This window comes from Barbus barbus (assembly GCF_936440315.1).
Source record: "Barbus barbus genome assembly, chromosome: 20".
Lineage (NCBI taxonomy): Eukaryota > Metazoa > Chordata > Actinopteri > Cypriniformes > Cyprinidae > Barbus > Barbus barbus.
The window spans coordinates 13,619,073-13,643,112 of record NC_136748.1 but is presented as its reverse complement, the minus strand read 5'-3'; positions in this window follow the sequence as shown (position 1 = coordinate 13,643,112).

Below are 24,040 nucleotides of genomic sequence, written 5' to 3'. Positions count from 1 at the left end.
GTCAGCTTGAATGGCGATGAAACCAGCGGCAGTTCCTTCCTCCAGAATGTAATCCTTTACCACTGATAGCATGGAGTCCAACAGCTCGTTTTGTACAGTCTTTGCTGTGCCCTTAAAAACGGTTGCGGTCTTAAGGTGCTCCCTTTTTCGCTTGTCTGCTGTCTGATTAAGAGGTCAGGCTGATCTGGACCCAACTCCTTTACCTCCAGTTTTTCTGCCATAGTTCTCAAATGGACATTGGAGTAGAGATTGTACAGAGTTAGGTTCGTGTCCAGAATTACTAACACCCGAGTCCGCCATTGTCACGTAATTGAAAATTGCGCCACTACAGACCAGCCTTGATTTTAGCAGCTTGGGGCGACAGAAAAAAAAAAAAAGCCCATTTCAGTTAAGATTTGAGGACGCTGATTGGCTAAATTTTGTGTCACATCTTGAATATATTTATATCTTGAATGAGCATTTGACTAAATTCTACGAAGACCCGCCTCCTGTGGGCGATTTCCCGATTGCCCCTCAGCTGAAATTGAGACATGCTGACAGGCAGAGAGGTCATATGGTGAAAACATTTTTCACAGAAGATTTTCTAATATATCACATCATACAAATATACATTTAAATAATTTATATAATTATTTTATGTGTGTGGTTCAGGGAGGGCGGCACCCTCTATTGGCCAGCTGCCACTGTGTGTGTGTATATATTTGCCTTTATAGAACACTGAAGTGGAGACAAAAGTGATTTACTAAAGATTTTTTCCCCTATTATACATTTTAAAAACATTTGTGCTACTTAATTTTGTAGAAACTGACATTTTTCCCCAGGATTATTTGATGAATACAAAGTTCAAGAATAACATTAAGGTGTAGTTACAGCATCTACCAGCTGGTGCTAACTGACCTATGCTAACCAGAAAAATCTTGACCTCCTCTCTGTCTAGCAGTAACAAGTAGCAAATCATGGTAAACTTGAGGCTAAAGATGCATGTCTTTAGCAATTTTGTAGAATTTACGTTCCAAAGACTTTCATACAATATTCATTTTGATAGCGTTTTTTATGCCGTTATGACATGCCACTGAAAAGTTTGTAGATTGCCTTTAAGCATTTTTAAAAGCATTACTGTGGCTTTGTACACACACACACAAAACAGGAAGAAGCTCAGGTAGGAAAGTGCCATTTTCATTCTCTCCTCGTCATCAAGGTCAAAACTTTTAAGACTTTTAAGGTAAATTTTAAGACTTGTAGGGACCGCATGTGACAAAAATAAAGGATAGAGTGCTGAGTGAATGTGTTTATCATCCAACAAAAAAACATTTGTTTGCTGTAATAGCATAGAGCTAAGCTGATGGCACGACAGTGCTAAAATAATGGTAATACCATTGGCTGCATTCCAAGTCTAACTGCTACTCTTTAATCACAGAGGAGTTTTGTCCTCATTGTCAACGACCTGACAGCACACACCCTGAAACAGCAGCCGCATCTCAAGAAAGGATGCAGCTGCTTGCGAAGGAATTGCAGGCTTCACTAAGCACAACCCAACCAGTATATAAATCGATCAAGTGCAGGAGCTTCACCAAAAGTAGTAGTGCACGCTCAATCAACTAGAAATGATGGACCAACGCTGAGTTAAAGGGGTTGGACAAATAGAAGGGAGTGGTCAATCCTTAACACTAAGTTTCTCACCTACACCTCTTTCCATAGACACAATCTTGGAGTCAAAGCTTAATCTAGAACTGTTAAGAATGTTTCCATTGAAGAAAAGGTGGTTCCAGTCTGGAAAAACCTGCTGGTCCCAGACGACTGGCACAATGTCTTAAAAGTACAGCAAGGTCAGAGTTTGGCTGATTAGCTTTAGGCTGCACTGCCAAATTGCGTACACAAGTGCACTCCGGATTGTTGTTTCACAGTCAAAAAAGAAACAGATGAGACAGAACAACAAACGACTGGAAATGGCAACAACCATCCTGGTGTGAGAGGGTTAAGAGATACTCTAATTTAAATGAGTACAAAGACATTATTGGTCATAACTTCTGAACAGAAATGGTGTAAACACTGGACAGGGATGAAACTTTATTTGAGCACTATGCATGTACAAAATGGCGCCGCTGTGTTCGGACGCCGTTCAGGCCGCTCCGCTGAGATTTTGCTTTAACTTACTTTTTTACTTACTTTGTAAGTACTGATCACCTACAACATAGAAACACTTTTGGACATTGGAAACCGCTACACTAACCTGTTCCAGGACACTTTATCCAGGAATCCAGCATGGCCTCTGGAGATTCTTCGGAACGTGGAGATGAACAATAACCCCCCGAGGCGAAGGATCAAGAAACACCGTGGGAAACGCGCTGGGATTTCGAGATGGACTCCGGAAAAGGGCTCACAGTCCTCTTCTTCCGAGCATTCTGCTCGCAAATGTCCAATCCTTGGAGAATAAGATGGACGATCTTAGAGCCAGGATTAGTTTCCAACGGGACATAAGAGACTGCAACATCCTTTGTTTGTCAGAAACGTGGCTTTCGTCCTTGATCCCGGACACTGCTGTAATGCCAAGTGATAGCAGAACAGCAGAGGCCGTTAAATCCAGGGGTGGAGGAGTATGTTTCATGATTAACAAGAAATGGTGTTACCCCAGGAATATCTCCATTCTGTCGCGTTCCTGCTCGCCTCATCTGGAACATCTTTCCATTATTTGCCGCCCATTTTATCTGCCCCGGGAGTTTTCATTGATCATAGTTACTGCTGTTTACATCCCACCACAGGCGGACACCGGCTTGGCTTTGTCTAAGCTTCACGATGTGCTCAGCGGCTACATTAACAAACATCCTGACGTTGCCTTTATCATCGCGGGAGACTTTAACAAAGCCAACCTCAAACAGGTCATGCCAAACTTTTATCAACATGTGTCCTGTCCAATTAGAGGACCAAACACACTGGATCATTGCTGCACTCAGTTCAAGGATGCCTACAAAGCCCGCTCACTACCGGCTTTTGGCAAATCGGACCATGCCGCCATTTTCCTAACGCCGGAATACAAACAAAGGCTTGTTCAGGAAACTCCGGTGCAGAGAGTAGTGACGCGCTGGTCCTCCCACTCAGAGGCTATGCTGCAGCTCTTGATGACGTCGACTGGGACATGTTCCGGGCGAGTTCATCTGACGTCAGCGAGTTCACGGATGTAGCATTGAGCTTTGTAAACACGCTAACCGAGCAAGCTACAGAAACAATAACTGTAAGGACATTCTCCAATCAGAAACCGTGGGTGGACAGAACAATCCGTGCTGTGGTTAACACACGCACTGCAGCTTACAATGAGGCTCTTCTGACCGGGAATACGAGCGAGTACAAAGCATCGGGCTATGCTCTCCGACGCGCAGTAAGAGCCGCCAAACACACATACAAAAAGAGAATTGAGTCTCGTTTCCAGCTCAATGACTCTTGACGGATGTGGCAGGGACTGAGGACCATCTGTGCCTTTGGAAACAAATCCTCCGCGGAGGTGAGAGCAGATCCGTTGCAGGCTGACGAGTTAAACACCTTCTACGGCCACTTCGATTGCAACGGCGGCGGCGCGTCTCTGCCGACCAGCGCGTCTGGAAGCAGCAGGCAGAGGAGCGATGATCCTGTAATCACCATGTCAGAGGATGAGGTTCGGAGGGTGCTAAAGAAAGTGAACGTCAGGAAAGCAGCCGGACCTGATGGGATAACCGGCCGTGTTCTGAGGTCCTGCGCCGATCAGCTCGCTGGTTTGTTCACGTCTATCTTTAATGAGTCCCTTGCTACCTCCGTGGTTCCCACCTCATTCAAAAAATCTGTCATTATCCCTGTGCCTAAGAACAATAAACCCTCTTGCCTGAATGACTATCGCCCAGTTGCCCTCACATCTATAGTCATGAAGGTTTTTGAGAGACTTGTAAAGAGCCACATCTGCTCCTCCATCCCTGATACTTTGGACCCTCTTCAGTTTGCCTATCGCCCAAACAGATCTACGGACGATGCCATCTCTCATGTCCTCCACTCTTCCCTCACACACTTGGACAGCAACAATGGGAATTATGTAAGCCTGCTGTTCATTGACTATAGCTCAGCTTTCAACACTATAGTCCCCACCAAGCTGGCCTCTAAACTCACAGACCTCGGCCTAAACTCCTCACTCTGTGACTGGATTCAAGACTTCCTCACCGGCAGACCTCAAGTGGTGAAAGTTGGCCAGTTCACCTCAAACTCCATCACCCTGAACGTAGGAGCCCCACAGGGCTGTGTCCTGAGTCCCCTGCTCTACTCTCTCTACACGCATGACTGCGTGTCCTCTCACAGCTCCACGTCTATTGTCAAATTCGCTGATGATACTGTGGTTCTGGGCCTCATCTCCAAAAACGATGAGACCGCATACTTGGATGAGGTAGAGAGGCTCACATCATGGTGCCAGGACAACTGTCTCTCTCTGAATGTGAGCAAAACTAAAGAGCTGATCATGGACTTTAGGAAGAGACAGCAGCAGCCCTACACTCCTCTTATGATCAGTGGGACCCCTGTGGAGAGGGTGAGTAACTTCAAGTACCTCGGTGTAAACATCTCCGAGAACCTGACTTGGACTACAGACATCCAAACACAGGTTAAGAAAGCCAGGCAAAGACTGTACCATCTGCGACAGCTGAGGAAGTTCAGGGTCTTCTATTCAGGGACCATAGAAAGTGTATTGACTCAGTGCATCTCAGTGTGGTATGGAAACAGCTCCAATCAGGACTGCAAAGCACTACAGAGAGTTGTGCGCTTAGCTGAGCGCATCTCAGGGTCTGCTCTCCCCTCTATGCAGGACATCTACCTCAAACGCTGCAAAAGTAGAGCTGTCAAAATCATTAAGGACTCTAATCACCCTGGTAACCGTCTATTCACTCTGCTTCCACCTGGCAAGCGCTTCCGTAGCCTGATGGCAAAAACTGAGAGACTTAGGAGGAGCTTCTTCCCCCAGGCAATCAGACTCCTAAACTCTAACTCTCATAACATCACTCCATGTAAATATCACCATATCAATAAGCTATTCATAATTTCTCTCTACCTCATATTGCTGCTATTTAAATACCCTGCACAACTTCTTGCACATTCCTCTTATTACTATTTAAGTCAACAACATAGTGACCTGCACATTTATATTTTTTCTCTTTTATTTAATTTTTTCTACTTTTCTTTTTCTTAATATTTGTATACTTTATAATTGCACTGTCCTTGGAGCGGACCTGACCTACATTTCACTGCTGGTTATACGCTGTATAATTGTGTATGTGACAAATAAAAAGCTTGAATCTTGTATACACTAATCACTCACGTCAAAACAGATGCATACTTTATGCATTCTGGGGCTAAAACCATCTCTCATTTAAAGACAGTTGGGTTCAAGCAATATAAAAACCTTACATATTTCTGTTAATATAAAATATAAAGATAACATACGCACAGACACAAACATATATACCGTACATACATATACTGCATATTATACATTTTAAATACACTGTAATAGTAATTATTTAGATAGTTAAATTGTTTAATATATTGTACTGCACCCATATTTGTTTTGTCTGAATCCACAATATATTTTCCTAATAAATACTGACAACTTTATTTTGTCTGAAATAAAACAATTTTAATGTAATTTATTACTATTCATTTAAATGATTAAGTAATGTATTTTTATACCGCTTCCTAGCGGTATGTCAAGGCCAGCATGTAGTAGAATAAAGACATTTTCAATGTTGAAGTATGTTCTCAAATAAAGGAGCAGGACTAGTCAACAAAGACAGCTGGGTTGTTTCCTGTAGTAATGGTTACGTCTTAACATGGCTGTCAAGTCTGAAAGAGTTTAACATATCCCGGCAGAGCACCAGCATCAACATCATTACAGCGGAAAAGTGGTACTTTTATTTCTCGGTGATGGGCTAGATGTGTTTTAATGTGGGATAATACGTCCTATTCAACAAGACCATTGTTACTTATGGTGTGAATGACTGCTCTTGGAGCAGCTGGAGGAGGAGAAGGTGTGAGCCGCAGGAGTGATGGTACGGCCCCAGCTGTAATGACCTGTCTGTGCTGATCGCCTGCAGCTAGCCTGAGGGCTGTGAACGCCTGAAGAGGAGGTCTTCACTGAACAACAAGTAAATAAAAGATATGAGGGATGTCAGAGCCACAAAGGCCATGGCCATCGGGTAGGAGACTGAGACTCCCTGTGAGACAACACAAGCATCTGCAACACAAACCAACAACTCTTTGCCTCAAAAAGAGACCCTTTTCTTCTCGCCCATCAAGTACAATGCTGGATTACAGCTGTACTGTGATACTGGGTTCAGTCATAAAACATCACATCTCATTAATTACGATCAGATAGATTAAAAGCATATCAAAGCAGCTTTGCATTGAAGGATCCTACCAGCAATCTGAATGTGTTAAAAATTGTAGCAAGTTATTTGGTTCAATTAGCGATAATGTAGAGTAAGCCAATCAAAATAAACCCAATAGGGTGATTAAGACCCTGACACGGCTACTTATGTATAAATACATGGACAGAAAATGTAATATTTTATCTTCGTTATATGAAGAGTTTTTGCAAAATAGATAACACCGCTTAAATAAAAAAATAAAAAAATCATGTTTCTTATGTTATCATGTTTTGTGTTTTACGGTGTTAGTTAGCTGTATTTTTTAGTTATTTACCTAATAACAGTTTGATTGAGATTAATTGGAATGCACAATGAAAAAACATTTGAAAATTGTTAAAAACAGAGGAAAATGTTGGTGATGTGGTGATGACATGGCATTAGGGTAACGTGTAAGAGAAGAATTGTTGAGTAAAGTTATTTTTGTTTGTTTTTTTTGCACACAAAAACATTCTCCTAGCTTTGTAAAATTATGGTTTAATAACTGATATCACATGTACTATTTTAACAATGCCTTTTTGCTTGTTTCTACAAGTCTTTGAATTTTTTATCATGACCTGTGTGAATGCTGTACCAGGTGGGCAAACAAGCATGTTTACATTACAAAATCCATGTATATGGAGCTGGCTATGTAATGCAAATATCAAAATGATTTAGTTTACAAATCATACACTATTGTAAAATATTTTGAGGACATAATATAGTATTGTGGAAGGAACCATGTCTTTACAAAATGATAATCTGCCTCATAATCATAATTTGTGTGAAAAGGTATAAAAGTTACTGTCACTGTGTTCATTTCAGCTGGAGACTGCAGTGAATGTTTAGGTATGTTCTTTGACATCCAGTTTAATGGCCATTAAACAAACTATAGGACCACAATTGCCCAATCAGAAGCAAGTAATTTAGAGACCTTGTAATAACAGCCTTTAGTCATACTAAGATCCTTCTGAAAATGACTAGGGGCAATGGTCACGTTCTTAGCCATGCCTTAGTGTTCAAAAACAACTTAGCTTATGCTCAGTCGTGCCCTATCATCTCTGATCTACACCGCAGAGGAGCGAGGCGTGAGGTTTTGCATTTACTTGGTCCCTCCCCCATTAACTTCAGTTAAGTAACTGCGTCAGTCCTAGCGCCTTAATTACTCTTGTCCTTTACAAATTAACAAACTCATTTCTTTCCCAGCATAATAACCAGATGCCCCGTAAGAGCTTCTGTCACCTCAATTCGGTTCTAATTATCTCAATTTCCTCATAAATCATTTTTATAGGGGCAGTAAAGCAGTGTAACGCTGTTGGCAAGCCAAGACAAAGCATTTGATGGAACAAATCATGTGAAAGGTGTGTCATTCCTGCTCATGAAAATGAAACTGCTAAATTTTGTTGCAGCTCTAATTAAACACACCTGAATGAACAAATCAAAATCTTTGGGTTCAATTGAAAATTACAAGCAGGTGTGCCAGAGCAAAGTTGGAACTAAACTGAAGGAAGAAACGGTAAAGCTATGGTTAAGTATTAAAGTCAAGTAGAAAGCTACGGTAAAGTATTACAAAAAACAGAAGCAGAGAGTGCTACACGGGTGTCTTTATAAAGCCACTGGTACTCATTGGATTAGGGTTAGGGTTAGGGTCATTAGGTAAACAATCAAATTATATAGACAAAATACTTCCAAGGCACTCACGTGGTAAGATAAAAAGCCTTTAATGTATTGGGCTTAAATCATTACAAAATAGTTAAAAGCTACGCGTTTCGGCAAAAACACAGCCTTCTTCAGGACACACATCAATTGCTCAAACAGGTATTCTTAAACTGGTGTTAACTAATGAATCATCAAAAACAGCTGGTTAATATGTAGGTGTGGCTAAGACTAGCTTCTTAGTACAAAAAAAAATTAATTAAAGGGAGAGAAAAAAAATGTATTAAAAAAATACAATACAAATAAAATGATATATCATAAATGGTGCAAATTACAAAAATGGTAAAAAATCTATTTCTTCATTAACTCCTGGGGACTTAGTCGCCCGGAGCGTGTGAATCCAAAAAGTCTCTCGTTGTAGAAGCTGTTTCTGTCTGTTTCCACCTCACATTGAACAAGGGATAGATTCAATTCCAATCACTTTAAAAGAACTCTCAGTGACATGATCCACCTCATTATAATTTCTCGCCATTGGATACAACATATTTTTCACACGAACAGCATATGTGTTCAGCCACTCTCAAATGCAATTTCCTACAAAAAAATGTCCACACTCGCATTCTAGCCTATAGACTACATACGAGGAATTGCAATTAATAAAATCCTTAATTGGATATATTCTCCCAGAGGACACATCAGTAAAACTATTAGTTCTCACCATATTATCACAATGTTTACACCGCCCACATCTAAAATTTCCTAAAGAACCCAGCCACTTTATCTTTTCAGGGGCAGGAAGATAGCTGCGTACTACCTTATTTCGTAAAGTTGGTGAATGTCTATAACTGACCATTGGTTTTTCTTGAAAATTGGCGTGCTGCTCAAAAACAAAAGGTCCACTAGGTAGTATGCATTTACCAAACTTGTCCATCCTGCAGAAAATGAAGTAACTCTGTGGAGTAGGACTTCCATCAACTGATACTCCAGTTGGTTGATTTTAGAAAAATACATGAGCTTGATGTAGTTGCCAGGGCACTGTCATGATGATTGGCTGATGGATCCACACAGGTAACAAGCCAAAAATTGGTGACTAGTAAAACATCTGCTGTAGCTACAATAATGAAGTTCACAATTTATGTATAAATCATATAACATTTATTTAGTCTGAATACACTTTTTTCTTACACAGAGATTTAGCCTCTCTTAGTCTTCCAGATACAGAAAATTGGATTAAAAATCTGTATTTGGCAAGTACATAAAATAATCTAGTATTCCATTCCCAACATGGACTTGCATTACAATCCATGAAGAACATGAAATAAAGTGAGAGTTCCTTCTTTCACCACAGGGAGGTTTCCTGCACTAGGAGCTTAGGTTGGGATCCCTCTCACTGTCACTCCAGCAAGTTGTTCCAGTGCCCTGAACATATTTGGGGTGCGTAAATTCTTACAGAGCCAATCCACATGCAATAAAACCCATTTAAAGAATTATTGGTCATGTCTCTCATATACGAGTTGCTATATATTAAATAATAAAATTAAATTCTGAATTAAATTAGCAATATCACACGATTAGCAGTGCGATACGGCTATGATTCTGTCATAGGCACAAGGTGGGTTCATGAGCAGATTTTCAAATAGACTTATCTTTATTAACAAACAGCAACTACATTCTTGCCTAAAAACTCTTGATACAAATGGTGAAACAGTTGGAGTTCTGTTATCACTAGAATATTGCATGCCTGGAAAAGACTCTCAGCCAATCAGAGTCGAGAACCAGAAAGAACCGTTGTATAAATACAAATAATTAAATAATAAAGTAAAATTTCTTTTGAATTCTGTTTGCATACTTTGTAACACAATTGATCCCTAATGCAACAAGTCATGCGTAGGTTGCACTTAATTATAAGTGCGTGTACTTAAAATTGCAACACTACCTGTTCCCTAAACATGGTGTTAAAGCTTCAGATTAAGACAATTTCTGTGTGACAATTACTTTGTTAAATTAAAAACCTGTCAATGTTCACACAAAAACTTTATTTTGGCACTAGAAATTGTCAATATTTAATCCACACTTGAAAATTGATGAATGCTATTGCATTAGATATCAAAACATCAAACCAAATGACATTTATTTTAAAGAAAAATAGCACAAGCACCCTTTTCAAGCTACATAATGTGTGCCTTAAGAGTCTTAAAGTGTCTTGGGGTCCTTGAAGATGAATATTTAAATTTTGCAAGCAAATTTTGTCTAACCCACAATAGTACAGGCTGCTTAAGCCTTGAAATATTTGCATCTCTACCAAATTAAGTTATGCTTCTTTTACCTTAAATGTCTTAATTAGACCGTTTTGCATCAATGAATGTAAAACCAATAACATAGAGTGACAAAGCAAATTCAATTGTGTCCGGGTCACTGATCTGCCCCTTTGTGCAGGTTGGGGGATTTGGACTAAAAAGGATGAAGTCTGCAAATATGAAAATAATAACCATTTGATCAAGCTTATTATGAAAGAGTGCACTGTTTACATTCATGCAAGGGCCTTTTGTCATAATTATTACCCTTCTTCCGCTCTCTCCCAAGACCTTGGGTTGCAGCTCTTCAGCCTCAATTCTCCCTGGTGACCATTTGAACTAATTACAATGGCTTCTTCAGTAAGCATCCCTAAGACATGCGGAGAATCCTCTCCCAGCCTCCAGCAAGATGCTCTCTTCCATTCAAATGCTTTCTACAAGTAATTGTCTGTCCTTAGCAATCCCCTAATGACATTAAAAGTCTCATTATATGCCATCTCGAAGGGGCTTTTAGCTGGAAAATCTTAAGCAACAGACAGCTTAGCTCCAGGGCTTTGAATAAGATCCTTATGTGAATCAAGTGTCACTTACTAATCCAAACCGTAATCTCATAAGTATTCTCACATTCCACCCTGGCATTTCCTCTTTTCCTTTGTAGGAATTACAAGTTTTGATTGTTCTTGTGTCCTTCTGAGTGAATTGTTTTGACTGTCTTAAAGCAACTTCAAAACACAATTTAACTTGGATTTATAAAGTTTGGAATTTATTTATTTGTAATATTTTTTTTTTTACTTTACAGTGCTCATCCTAATATTATGGAAGCCTGTTTTGGCATGAAATGAAAAAGGGGTTTACACCCCGTAATTCTAACTTTGAAATTATTAATTTACAGAGTTTACATCTCACAAATCTGAGTTTTCTCTTAATTGTAATTAAATATTGTAAATAAAAAGTCAGAACAGTGGGATATTAACTTGTGAGATTTTCTTTTTAGAAAGTTGCTCTATCTATCTATCTATCTATCTATCTATCTATCTATCTATCTATCTATCTATCTATCTATCTATCTATCTATCTATCTATCTATCTATCTATCTATCTATCTATCTATCTATCTATCTATCTATCTATCTATCTGTCTGTCTATCTGTCTGTCTGTCTGTCCGTCCGTCCATCCATCCGAATTTAATTTATGCAAAACCAAAAAAAATAAAAAATCATCCACAAACAAAATCATCATTTCCATTCTGTGTTCAAAATAACAAAGCCACCACTTAATTGGAAATTGGTGCAAAACAGAAATGCTTTCCATCATAGTTTGTGTGCTTTACTAAATAAATAAATAAACAAACAAATAAATAAATAAATAATCCACCTGAAGTATTCATATATGTTTTCTGTTATCTGATTTTTGGAGTTTGTATTTGCACGTGTTTCCTTCTGGCATTTGCATACAATGTCCAAACATTCAGAATGGATTGAAACCCTCGATTCCTAATTTATATGATGATAATCTACCTGCATCAATTGTAATTACCATGTTGTGTCTTACATTTTTCAAATGAAGTGTCCACTGCTCTCTCTTATTGTCAGTGTGTACCCACAGTCCTTCAGAGTGTAAACAAACTTGTTGGCTAATATTTCCTGCCAAATCATAACATTCAAAATATGCGAAAGATTCTTTTGAATTGAAGAAGACTCCGAATGTCAAAGAACCGACAAGCATTCAGGGCGACTTTCAGTGCAATGCTGTTGAAAATTTAATCTTTGTCTTTAGCTACGGATTTATGGTCATATATTTTGAAGGCCACGTACAGGCTTCTTAGCCTGCAAGAGCACATCTGACATCTCATGCTTACCTTGACACTGATATCTAACTCAACGCACAAGCATTTCTGCAACACTTCTTGTTTTTATGATTAATTTATTTTCTGTAAAACTTCTCAACTGTGACACAATTCTTCACCATTCACCCAAATGATTATGTGCCTGAACCAAGAAGCTGTTCTGTAGATACAGGCATGACAGAGTAAACAAGGGCAATGACCGGGTCCAAACAGCTGTCATCAACATGACCTGTAGAGGTCAAATCATCTGGTCTATTTACAGAGCACTAAAATTTAACTCTTCTTTGCTACCGTCATTCTGTCAACCCCAGATGTCCATCAAGTGTCCAGTAGCTTTTATTTGTGCTGCCAGCCTCCTAAAAATGAATAAATGACCAAAAAACTCTAGACATCTCAAGCTTTTGAGCTTTCAGCAGATTATTTCAGATTTGTCTAATCCGTATCTACCTTCTTTTCCACCAGCAGATCAGTCGGATTGTCACAATATAATGCATCGAGACCTCCCATAGTCGAAACGTGCTAAATAGCCGAAGATGCCTTCCAATAACAGATTATCTGTCTATCCAGGGCCTTAGCAACCTCTTATTGTACATATTAGCGTTTAGCATGTATTTTAACAGATAATGTAACCAGAGATGTAATGTAACTCTCCTCCCCCACAGGACAGAGACAGAAAGAAAGGAAGCTGTACTCAAAAAGAGGGCACTGTTCAAGGAGGGTGTTCACTTGCTAACGTTTGCATTCGTTTTGACCTTAAATGATGCAAGATGTCCCAATGCCTGTCAGGAGAGATTTATATATCGCCACCCTCTTAATTGCTACAGTACATCACATGGTGCAATACTTTAGGATAGTCTACTGCAGCCTCAAAAAGTATTTGGACATTTGAGTCTTACTTAGGGACCCCTCGTGAAAAAATAAATAAATAAATTATACCATACTTTAAAAAAAGGGTTCTTTTTATGGAAATACACTTTATATAATGTATTAAAAAATGACAATTCTGTAATGATTTACTCACCCTCATGTCATTCCAAAGCTGTATAACTTTCTTCTGTGGAGCACAAAAAATATACAGTATAAATACAGTGTGTGTGTGTGTGTGTGTGTGTGTGTGTGTGTGTGTGTGTGTGTGTGTTTCCTATAAAATGAAACTCAGTAAGGTGAACAGTAAACAAAGTGTTTTGTTGTATGGCCAGTTTCTGGTGACCTGTTACGTCACCCATAATTTACAAAATTTTACACAAAATTAAGATACAGATTTGAATTGATCAGCTCAATCAGTAGTTTGCTGTGTACAGTAATTGTCATATAGTTGTACAGCTATAAAAAATATTACATTACAATTACATACATTTACAGACAATTATTATTATTACATTGAGTTAATATTTCCAGTGAGAGATAAAGTGTAAGTGAAAGTTTGTCTATACTCTCCATATGATGCTCCTATCACAGCTGAGAGTATTTTATATGGTAACCAAGTGTCTTCGTCACTTTCTATATTAATCTGTGATGAGAGTCATTGTAGAGACCTAATTCAGATCTCAGCGGAGCCTCTCATCTCCTTCACTTCACTCTCCCATGAACATTCTTAAGAAAATCTATACTTGTTTTGGAGAGGGAGGGAAGTAGATAAGATCTTCATTGACAACTAAATGACATTGTGTGTCCCTTGATAAGAGATTGCATCTGAGTGATCTAATCGTTTGAAATTCACTGTTGTTAATTATGGGCAAGTAGAACAGAAAGACATAGGCACGGTATGAAGTAACAAAAAGGTCTTGTTATTGGCCTTTGTTTGAGTAATTTGCGGATATTGATCTACGAGGACGTCTGCTGGCCAACTTGGATTGCAATTTATCTGCGAGTGAATGCTATGGTTCCCTCATCAAGTCATCTAAAAGACACAATTATGGTCCATGCATTCATAGAGTAGAATAAATCTTTGTGAATTATGTCGTTATGTTATGCAACCGGAATCCTCCTGTTCCAGTGCAATCAAACATAGACCACCTTGAAAAAGAGAAAGCCTGTTTATGATAATGATGTTTATCATCTATTATTACATTAATTGCACATCTGACACACATTGAAAATAATTAATACTGAGACTGATTTTGGTTTACACCATTGTCACCTTTGTGATGACCAGTAGGGTTGTAGGGGTGTGTTTGGGGGATTTGTGTAAGCATGTTTTCACAGGTTACATTAACTGTAAATTAAAGCTGTTCTTTACTGTGATATTACAAATTAGACTAAATTAGCATCAAAACAGATAATGGTAATTCATAATGCTTTAATTCTGTCATCATTTACTCAACCTCATGTTGTTCCAAACCCGTATGGATTTCTTTCTTTAGTGGAACACAAAATGAGAACTTTTGAAGAATGTTCATGCTGTTCTTTTCCATGCAATGAATGTGAATGGTGATCAGGTACCTCCACTCCAAAAATGAAAAAAATAAAGACATAACTTGTGCACTACATTCTAAGTCATCTGAAGTAATTTGAAATGCACACCATTATTCAAAAAAGCTTTTAAATCTCATTCATGCGCTTGCATTTTGTATAAAAAGTTTCACAACATGTTTAACATCAACGCCAAGCAAACATGGTTTATGTGTGAGATTGTGATGAATTTACGTATGCACATTAAGATTTTATATTGAAATATTTATTTGAAATAATCTATTAAATAACATATCATCAATATATATTTGATAAAATCTATTAAACATATATTCCGATATATTTAGTTAAGAATATGCACTTTCAAATGCAATGTTAATCAAATGTTAATCAAAGTGAATACAATTTTTGTCTTTTCCTCATGCAAAGTTTTCATACGACTTCAAATATAACTGGGATTTTAATATAGTCTTTTATTGTCATTTTTGTCAGCATTTACTTTAATTATGTGGAATGGACCAGAGTGAATATCCTGACTAACATCATTCGTGTTTCACTGAAGACAAAGGTTTGGAACAACATGAGAGTGAGTTAATGATTAAATTTAAATTTTTGGGTGAACCTTAAACTGCAAACACAAAAACATGAACACCAGAGAAGAATGCCGGAGAACCTTTACTAATTCAATGCTTGATCAATCCTTTGATAAACATGTATTGCAGACTTATTCTTTATCCTCTGTTGTATTTGAAAATAGAAGATACTAACCACCTCAATCACTTTTTGGCATCACCAAAAAAAGAAAGGGAGATGCAAAAACAAGGTGCCAAATGTCAGAATATTAGATAATTTCGCTGTTTCCTCTCTTCCATCCTAAAAGCACTTGAAAATCTGTTCTTTTTTTTTCAACAGAGCACACTTACGAGCGTGGCCATGGTTTACAGCAGTGAGGGAAAAAAATTACGGAAAAGAAAAAAAAGAATAGAAAAATGGAACAATCTGTGTTTAAGTAAATAATTGAATAAACTCAATTTGGGAAAGTTGGCAAACTGGGTCTAGGTAATGTTTTCACCCTGGTGCTGAAATAGTTTGAGACTGCATCGCACAACATCAGCCTCATCTTGTCAGCTCTGGAGAGCCCTTGAGCATGTTATTAGCTTGGTGTTCGCCTTGCCATTTTCCACCCGAGGCAGATGGGTAATTACCGAACTAATACTCTGATTGAGAGGAATCAGATGCAGTGGCTCACCCAATTAGATGATACATTAGCTTTCTTTCTTTGTAAGCAGCTAATGTGTGAAGCAAAGTGGCATTTCTAAGGGGGTCAGAGTCTCAAACAAGCGACGAGTTGCAGATTGCGGTGCTCCTCTTTCTCACTCTCTCTCTCGGTCTTACTTTCTCTTTCCCTCTCCCTCTCTCCCTCCCTTTCTCTCTAATGGACTAATAGAGTGAAGTCTTCATCACCCGAAAAGCACACAGAATGCAAATCAGGCCCCTCACTCCCAAACAAAAGGAGGCAGAGGATATTCATGTCTGATGTGTCAGCTACAACATCAATTACACTGGAATACACTGGAGCTAATGAGAGAGACACTGTAATTGTAATAATTGTGCTCTTTTGTCAAACACATTGCGGTGCTTGTTGTTTTGGACAGTTGAAGAGTTCACTCTTTATTTTCGATCAAGGACAAAAAAAGTTAGGCGAGTAAAAAAAAACAAACATCGGATTCTCTCTATCATTTCACAAAGTGTCGGACGAGCTCAAACATACACTTCAACAACAGAATGGGACAAGTACATAAAAACCTCAAAATCTCCAGTCACTCATACAATATGTCGGTAACACATGTGGCGCTTTCATGTCCAAAATATTCTCATAACCCTGTTGTAGCAGGAGTTATTAGTGTCTCTGAATGATGCTTGCAGAAGAATTACCACATCTTTATCTTTGTTTTAGCTCATCTCTGGGTGTAGCCATGCGCTTGTTCTCCAGCCAAAACACATTAGAGCACATCTGTCCACTCACGCACGCCACTGCGGCCAACTCTTTCTCGCCATATTTTTGAAGAGCCCTCATTGCTGCCATTGTTCACTTTGTCTGACTATTTGCTCTATTCTCTTCAATTCCCCTCCTGTTGATGCTCGGTGACAGCTTTCAAAAAACCGTATATGAATGCAAAGAGCTAAAAAGCTGCATTTTTGGTTGTTTTCTGCAGTTGCTGAAATTGTTTTGTAGTTTGCCAGTTTCAGTTGTGTGAGATGATTCAGTGAAACCGATCTGCTTTAGTTATTTTACTTTCACTGCTTAAAATAGTACATCAATGAAATTCACCTTTGTGTGTATTTTAGAGTTTAGTAAAAATGGATTCGCTGAGGTATCTGCACTGAGTGAATCATTTCTGAAATGAGGGCAGGAAAATAAAAACGGAAACGTATATGTTTTTGAATGCATGCGGCGTAACGAGTTGTTTTGGAACCTGGATGTGTCTGCGATGTTACAGAGACTGTGGCATCTGGATCTGGACACCAGACAATGGTCTTACCAGCTATTAGAGAAAGAGTTGATTGTATGGTCATTGCAGAGAGCAGTTAGAACCCTGTACCACCTGTCACACTGGATAGTGAGGGCTGAGGTTATTCTAGCATATACAGATAACGCTACATGACAAGATACAGAACAAATGACAAGATATTTATAAATATTAGCAAAGCTATTTTAGGTAATCACACCCAATTCACCAGAAAATCACTATAAATTATCCAGCAAATAACCTGCCTGTTTATCTCAGTAACTGTACAGCTGTGATCTACATAAATGTTTGCTTGTACATAACAATTGCATTTATTTGATCAAAAACCATAATATTGTGAAATATTACAATTTAAATTACAATATTACAATCTATTTAAAAATGTAATTTATTCCTGTAATGGCAAAGCTGAAATTTCAGCAGTCATTACTCCAGTCTTCAGTGTCACATGATTCTTCAGAAATTATTTTAATATGCTGATTTGATGCTCAATAAACATTTCTTACTATAGTAAATGTTTAACATAGTTGTGCTGCCTTATATTTTTGTTCAAACTGTAATAGACTTTTGATCAATTTAATGTGTCCTTGCTGAATAAAAGTATTAAGTTCTTTCTCATAACTAGGCTAACTGTTTTGTGTTAAATAATTGATTTTACACTTTACTTTTTGCCAAAATGTTAAAAATGGGCTGTTTAGTGGCAGGTCCCAAATGTGACCAACGCACACCATATCATGAGACAACATGCAGCCTAAAAATATCATTAGAGCAAAAACGTTTTACAACCAGCCCCAGTCTCGCTTATACGGAGACACATTTCCTCAGAGCATCTTTTCAGATGAAACCACATGATGCAAAATTTTGTGAATTAGTTCATTTTTGGAGTGATTGACACCTCGCAGTGTTAATATCTCAACTAGGATTGTGTTCAACAAGGGGTATGTAATACAGTAAATGCCACTCGTCCTAGCATTAGTGAACCTTACTTGCTTTTTATCATAAAAAATTAACAGGCTCTCAGACACAAAAGGGGTGTAGTTGAGACTTCAAGTGTAAAAAAAGTTATTAGAGGGAGAAAGTGCATTGGAGGTGTCATTATGTGGCCAAATGGCCTTCGTGGAAAATGGTTCGGCACAAAAGAGGAAAAACCCCTGAGGGCATACTCAAATATTGTTTCCAAACAATGACCCAGAGCGGCTCCTCGCCATGCAAATGTCAACATTCACACTTGGAAACATATGTGTGTTTTATTCCCGACGTCGAGTGCTACCTAAAGAACAATTATTCGTGTAATCTCGTCTGGCAGGACGGCAAAATGGGACGTATTCCTCCCTGGCGGGTAAAAGGAGCTCTCATTATGAAATACAAAGGCTCTGTTACAGATAAAATAGAGGCTTATGAAAAAAAGAAGAACTTGGTTTTGTTTTCCATGGTCATGTTTTATTTTTTCATTAATATGTGTGTCGCTTTGATAAAGATCACAGTCAATATTTTGCCATCAGAGTGAGAAGCATGCTGTCAGTCTTTTGTTTGGGTAAAATAATCACTCGTGGTAATATTGATGTATTCACAGTAGCCTATATCCTTGAATATGCTGTATAATTAAATAAAATATTCATAAAGTTTCTCACAGAAAAGACTAGAGCAAGTAGGCCAAACATTTTTATTTATTTAATAAATATTTAAAGACTTAAAAAAGTGACAGAAATTGTATACATGGTGAAGAATCCATTTGACGTCAAAGACGAGGGGTGCTTACTCACGACATGACACAGTAGTATTACCCCCATGTTCATGCTGTTTATCGCCTTTTCATTCACAAAACAACCTGAGGTCAGTCTACTCATGTTCGGATCGTACTTCAGCACAGGCAGAAAATCAATAAACACTATTGCCCCCTTCGGCGAAATGTGGTTTTAGAGCATAGGGACACTTCATGTCCGTGAATCAGAAAAAAACAACAACATCTCGTCCAGACAGCTCGTAAGTGCCTGGTTTGTTGCTATTGATTTTTCTGTTTATTCTCTCACAATAACTTAACTTCTCTTGTGTGATTCCACAATAGAGAGACCTTTTACTCTGTTCTTATACAATAAAGAGGGCACAATGAAGATTCTGAAAACAAAACAAGTGCCAAATAAGAAAATAGAGAGTACTTGTACAAGCTCATGTAATTATATACCTGTATTAAAGTAAAAAGCTTGTGCATTGACTAGAGATGGGGTACTTGGACTCGGACGTCAATTGACCCTTTGCCAGGAGTTTGATTTACAAGTGATCTGACCAATCATAACGTCAAATCTAGATTAACATTGGTGGACCTGAATTTGAAAAATGGTGTGTATTGACGTCTTTCCATTGTTGAAACAAGATACCTTCTGATGTTCATTTACGTTTATTTTGTGCTATAATTAGTAAAGAAGAAGAGATGATTGGTTCACATGCTACTTGAGCTGAGGCGCTACATCGATGTCACATTAAAGATCCACAAAACGGTATTTAGTATTTGGATTTATTAAAAAGTGACAACATTTTGTTTCATACCAGAAGTAACCTGCTCTGTGTTGTCTGTTGGCACGCTTTTTCAGTTTTCTCTTTCCTTCGCTATGTATTTATCATTGCGTGAGAACATGTGTGGTATGAGAGCGTCATGGCTCATTGGACGTAGCAACAGTAACTAAAGAGGAGGGGGGGGGGTTGGGAAGGGTCAATTATGAATGAACTCGAATGAACTTGGGTGGACTTGAACTCAAGCTTGACACAGACTCAGACATTCTGAACTTGTTTTACAGCTGAATCCACATCGTATGTACCATCAAAGATAAAAAAGTAACAACATAAAATTTAGACAACAAGACCTTAATAAAGTTCTCCCACTCAAACATAATTGGTTAAGAACTTGGATTTGACTCAGACTCATGAACTCGGACCCGACACTAGTATTGACCTTAATAGACTGCCTTTGCATCCACACTTCCTGAAATAAATTTTGAAGCAAATTACTTTGCTACAGAATATACTGAAATCAAAATATTATTATAAAAATAACTGACTAGTCAGTCAAAACCCTATGGAATCCTTCCACAAGTGCCATTTTTTTGCTGTATTTCCTACTGAAACAGGAAAACAGGGCAGAATGTATTATCCAATTTTTTTTAAAAACCAATAGCTTTTAGCCTTGCATCAATGCAATGAATATGACTGGCTAAATGCGATTGCCAGTTAGCATAATTTGATTGGACGGAAAATTGGACACACCTATGACTGCAAAATGATGTCACCAACATTTTTGGTTAATTTTCCCTGCGTAAACCTTGAAAAAAATCTGTTAAAAGTGCTACTGATAACCTCAAAGCTGACAGATATGGACTAAAAGCCTCAAAACTGATTTCACAGGGTCTTCAAAAGACGTCCAATGGATGGTGTGCTCACATAATGCCCCTCCCCCTCGTCTTTAGCCCCTCCTGCAGCGAGAGGGCAGGCGGTGTAATTAGCTGTGGGGGGGCTTCTAGCGACCCTCGTCTCTGTCTCACCTTGTAGAGCTCGCTGCAGGCTATCCTGCATTGACTGCTAATGTCACTAATGAAGGTGTGAAGCCCTGGATTATGACAACATGATCGACTAGCAGGTCTTAACGAGTGGCTGGGGTCTCACCTGAAGTTAACGACTGTATAATCCTGTATAATATACGACTGTATAATTTGGGTTATACAACAGAGTGATAAAAAATAAAACTGTCCTTCTAATATTCATATAGCACTGCTAATCAATGAAAGCCCATTTCAAACTGACATTTGTTCTGACAATTTCCATTTGCTTCGAATTTCATTCATTTGCTGTCAGTCAAAGTGTCTGAATGTCTGAAGAGTGTCTTTGTTTTCATTGGTTTTCACACTTTTTGCTAATTTTTTCAGAAAATATTTGGACCGAAGCTTTTAAATTTTGCTCGAAACATATTTGACATATTAAAAGCTAGTTACTGTGTCATTTACATTTACGTACTGTACACTACCATTCAAAAGATTGGGATACAGTTCAAAAGTTTTATTTCTTTGAAAGTAGTTCTCATTTTTATTCACCAAGGATGCATTAAATTAACCAAAAGTGACAGTAAAGGCATTAATAATGTTACCAAAAAAAAAAAGATTTTAAAAAACGTTCTACTCCTAACAAATCCTCCTAACAGATCCTAAACAAAACTATTAAGCAGCACAACTGTTTTCATCATGATAGTAATAAGAAATGCTTCCTGAACATCAAATCATCATATATTAGAATGATATCAAAAGGATCATGTGACACTGAAAACTGAAGTGTATAACGTGTATAATATTGTTAGTCTGCAGAATCATCCCCTAATTATGAAGCACAGTCATGTGATACATGTAATACATATTAACAAACAGCAAGCAACACAACTGAACTAACTGACATGAATACAACTTGTAATATAATTAATATAGATAGAAACACTTTGTAAGTAAATGTTAAATTTTTAATTTTAATTGAATTTACTGCATAAACATTATTTCTGCTGATTTAGTTTCATTTTACAGACAGGAGCAATGCAGATTTTTGAAATATTGCTATCAAACCAGACACAAAAACAAATGGTACTTCTGATAGAAACACTAGTTTAAAATTAAATATTTGATTGCATTTATGACAACCATGGCTTTATGGACAAGAAAAGCAGTATGGCTTGCTTAAAACCCTTACCTCTTCAGTCAAAAGCATATGAGATCAACAAAGACAAAGAGACATTCTAATTGTTTTAGTGATTATTAATTAATTTTTTATGTTGAGTTTTTATTTTTTTTTATTTTAGACTGCCATTATGTTCTCTTAATGACCAGGGCATTTTATCCTTTACATACACCTGTAATGGCATCTGCAAGAGACAATAATAGCAGAAAAGAAACAAAATTAAGGGGCATATTTATAGAACTTGCTTAATTAAAGAAGTTACTTAGTATCTTTTGTCTGTCCACGTTAGGAAGCTGTATTATTTGCATTCTTTCTGCTTCTTGTGATGGATGTGAGGTTCTAAATTAATTAATGACCTCAACTGCGAATTCAAAAGATGGCCATCACAAAAGCTCCTTCCATCATAAGTGCAGCTCGAGTAACCGAGCATTCTGCTGCGCCTGTTGTTTCTCCTTCCATTCAGCTGTAAATTGGAAAGCGATGTTCAGCAACTCATGGGGTAGGACAATATAATTGTACATAATTGGTGAAAACTGAGGGCAGAAAAAAAGGAAAATATTGAAAAGGAAAAACATTAAATTAAAAAGCAGTGCCCTTGTGATTTGTGCCGCAGAGAGCTAAAGTTTTTTTTTTCATCCATCCTCAGAAACGTCTTCAATTGAAATTCTTGAATATAAGCAGGGTGATTTTTAAAGGAAAAAGACGTTGTCAAGACAAATGAAGTAGCTGCAGCAGTACTGACTGCTGATGCCAAACCAGCCTAGTTGAATATTACGAAAACATTTTTGCATATTTTTCACATTTTCAAATAAATAAAGTACCAGTTTTTTATATATTTAAAAGTAGATCAATTTTTCAGATCCCCCTTCTGACCCTCTTCTTCTCATATTAATGCACTTCATACCACTGGACAAAAATAAAAAGCATCAACGAAAAAAAGGCCACAAGCCCTATGGTGGTCTAACTATAACCTTTCTTTCTGTACCAAATGCAAATGCATTAATGATCATTGTCTCAGTCCTATGACAGGTATCAATGCACATTGCTCGTTTATAATAGAGCAGACCGAACAGCACTGAACATCTTAGCACAGTGGCATGGTGTCCCTAAGACCCTGCCTGAGGCGTCACATGTCTCCAGAAGGTCAGTATCCCCCTCCCTAAACCAGTCTACCAATGACTGCTGCATGATTCAAGAGTACACCACGCAACGAGGTACATCGCTTGCAGAGTCCCCCCAGACTTTGCTCGCAAACTTATGGAAGAGGCAACTGATAATCCTTCGGCTCTCTGCATAAACGGAAGCCCCTTCGCTTGAAAATTACTTACAGCTAGAAAATAATTGGTCTCAAAGGGCATATCTGCGGCGGACTATCAGGTGTGATTCACCACTGTCATGTCTGCACTGACCCCAGCCCGTGTGCCACCGTGCCAAGAAAGCCACGCATTGTGCATCTGCGTATAAACAGACAGGAAGCACAAAGAATATGCGGACGGCTATGTTGCATTCAAAGCACATGTGGGTCTGGATGGTCTTGGTTCCTTTGTCTGATCTGAAGCTGAGTGGTTGCCAAGATAAGGAGGCTCCAAGATTTTTCGTCTCTTTGTTCTTCATCTTATTGATACGTTCCAGTATTTTTTCCCGTTTCCATTTTTTAATGGTCCCTTTGGGAAAGACGTTCCATGCTATGAAGAACAAAAACTGAGCATTGGAAACGGCACTGTCCTGTTTGAACGCTATTATAGGTGGAATTATTCGCACCTTAAAAGAAATCTGTTTCTATATTTACAACAATGTCCCTTCTGAAGCACCATTGAGCAGCTCCGACAACTTCATCTTCAGCGTCATTGTGCACTCAGAGCGATCCTGAAAGCTCTAACGGCTCTGGTGTCGGACACTCTCACAGTGCGGAACGACACAAAGGCCTGAAGGTGTGCGTGACATGGCTCACAAATGTAAATGAGTGATGGAAGCCCTTGAATGACTGCCACTATAGGAGGAACCATTAAGGAGCCGGGCCAAGAGCATCTTCCCAAGCGCATCCCATCCCTCCCTCTGTTTTTCTGTGCTGGCTCTCCTTGCGTCTTCCAGCATCCCCTGGCCTCCCCCCGTTCCCTATCCTCTCTCATTGTGTGAATCTCCCCTCCCTCCCTAGACAGAAAGCTCTGAAAGGTTCCCCATAAGAC